This window comes from Anastrepha obliqua, unplaced genomic scaffold, assembly GCF_027943255.1.
Source record: "Anastrepha obliqua isolate idAnaObli1 unplaced genomic scaffold, idAnaObli1_1.0 ptg000389l, whole genome shotgun sequence".
In the NCBI taxonomy this organism is placed as follows: Eukaryota; Metazoa; Arthropoda; class Insecta; order Diptera; family Tephritidae; genus Anastrepha; species Anastrepha obliqua.
The window spans coordinates 22,501-25,618 of NW_026562366.1; positions in this window are offsets into that span (position 1 = coordinate 22,501).

Genomic DNA, 3,118 nt, shown 5'->3' on the forward strand with positions numbered 1-3,118 from the left:
GCTTAAATTCGAGTTTCATATAGTTATGATTCGATTTATATGCTTCAATATCATTGGTTAGTTAACTTTTGATATTTTCATATTATTTCACATGCCTTCACCGTGAGTGTTTTTTGCCATGCACACCTCACATTGTCAAAAATGTATGGGAAAAATTCATTTCAATACATTTCAGTTTGATTTGAAATGTCTTTATTATATATTTTAATGGCAATATGCCAAGGTTATATTCCATAAAATGTTAGTATAGAATATAGATTCTTCATATATGTATATATATTCGAGAATTTTTTTCTATTTAAACTAACGTATGGAAAACCAGGCATAAAATCACAATATTACCAGTTTAATATGGCTCAAATTCGAGTTTCATATAGTTATGATTCGATTTATATGCTTCAATATCATTGGTTAGTTAACTTTTGATATTTTCATATTATATCACATGCCTTCACCGTGAGTGTTTTTTGCCATGCACACCTCACATTGTCAAAAATGTATGGGAAAAATTCATTTCAATACATTTCAGTTTGATTTGAAATGTCTTTATTATATATTTTAGTGCCAATATGCCAAGGTTATATTCCATAACTCTTTATTTAAACTAACGTATGGAAAACCAGGCATAAAATCACAATATTACCAGTTTAATATGGCTTAAATTCGAGTTTCATATAGTTATGATTCGATTTATATGCTTCAATATCATTGGTTAGTTAACTTTTGATATTTTCATATTATATTTCACATGCCTTCACCGTGAGTGTTTTTTGCCATGCACACCTCACATTGTCAAAAATGTATGGGAAAAATTCATTTCAATACATTTCAGTTTGATTTGAAATGTCTTTATTATATATTTTAATGGCAATATGCCAAGGTTATATTCCATAACTCTTTATTTAAACTAACGTATGGAAAACCAGGCACAAAATCACAATATTACCAGTTTAATATGGCTTAAATTCGAGTTTCATATAGTTATGATTCGATTTATATGCTTCAATATCATTGGTTAGTTAACTTTTGATATTTTCATATTATATCACATGCCTTCACCGTGAGTGTTTTTTGCCATGCACACCTCACATTGTCAAAAATGTATGGGAAAAATTCATTTCAATACATTTCAGTTTGATTTGAAATGTCTTTATTATATATTTTAATGGCAATATGCCAAGGTTATATTCCATAAAATGTTAGTATAGAATATAGATTCTTCATATATGTATATATATTCGAGAATTTTTTTCTATTTAAACTAACGTATGGAAAACCAGGCATAAAATCACAATATTACCAGTTTAATATGGCTCAAATTCGAGTTTCATATAGTTATGATTCGATTTATATGCTTCAATATCATTGGTTAGTTAACTTTTGATATTTTCATATTATATCACATGCCTTCACCGTGAGTGTTTTTTGCCATGCACACCTCACATTGTCAAAAATGTATGGGAAAAATTCATTTCAATACATTTCAGTTTGATTTGAAATGTCTTTATTATATATTTTAGTGCCAATATGCCAAGGTTATATTCCATAACTCTTTATTTAAACTAACGTATGGAAAACCAGGCATAAAATCACAATATTACCAGTTTAATATGGCTTAAATTCGAGTTTCATATAGTTATGATTCGATTTATATGCTTCAATATCATTGGTTAGTTAACTTTTGATATTTTCATATTATATTTCACATGCCTTCACCGTGAGTGTTTTTTGCCATGCACACCTCACATTGTCAAAAATGTATGGGAAAAATTCATTTCAATACATTTCAGTTTGATTTGAAATGTCTTTATTATATATTTTAATGGCAATATGCCAAGGTTATATTCCATAACTCTTTATTTAAACTAACGTATGGAAAACCAGGCACAAAATCACAATATTACCAGTTTAATATGGCTTAAATTCGAGTTTCATATAGTTATGATTCGATTTATATGCTTCAATATCATTGGTTAGTTAACTTTTGATATTTTCATATTATATCACATGCCTTCACCGTGAGTGTTTTTTGCCATGCACACCTCACATTGTCAAAAATGTATGGGAAAAATTCATTTCAATACATTTCAGTTTGATTTGAAATGTCTTTATTATATATTTCAATGGCAATATGCCAAGGTTATATTCCATAAAATGTTAGTATAGAATATAGATTCTTCATATATGTATATATATTCGAGAATTTTTTTCTATTTAAACTAACGTATGGAAAACCAGGCATAAAATCACAATATTACCAGTTTAATATGGCTCAAATTCGAGTTTCATATAGTTATGATTCGATTTATATGCTTCAATATCATTGGTTAGTTAACTTTTGATATTTTCATATTATATCACATGCCTTCACCGTGAGTGTTTTTTGCCATGCACACCTCACATTGTCAAAAATGTATGGGAAAAATTCATTTCAATACATTTCAGTTTGATTTGAAATGTCTTTATTATATATTTTAGTGCCAATATGCCAAGGTTATATTCCATAACTCTTTATTTAAACTAACGTATGGAAAACCAGGCATAAAATCACAATATTACCAGTTTAATATGGCTTAAATTCGAGTTTCATATAGTTATGATTCGATTTATATGCTTCAATATCATTGGTTAGTTAACTTTTGATATTTTCATATTATATTTCACATGCCTTCACCGTGAGTGTTTTTTGCCATGCACACCTCACATTGTCAAAAATGTATGGGAAAAATTCATTTCAATACATTTCAGTTTGATTTGAAATGTCTTTATTATATATTTTAATGGCAATATGCCAAGGTTATATTCCATAACTCTTTATTTAAACTAACGTATGGAAAACCAGGCACAAAATCACAATATTACCAGTTTAATATGGCTTAAATTCGAGTTTCATATAGTTATGATTCGATTTATATGCTTCAATATCGTTGGTTAGTTAACTTTTGATATTTTCATATTATTTCACATGCCTTCATCGTGAGCGTTTTTTGCCATGCACACCGCACATTGTGAAAAATGTATGGGAAAAACTCAATTCAATGCATTTCAATTTAGTTTGATATAATTCAATTTCATTTTATATATGTTAATATCATCGGTTAACCAATATATATATTAA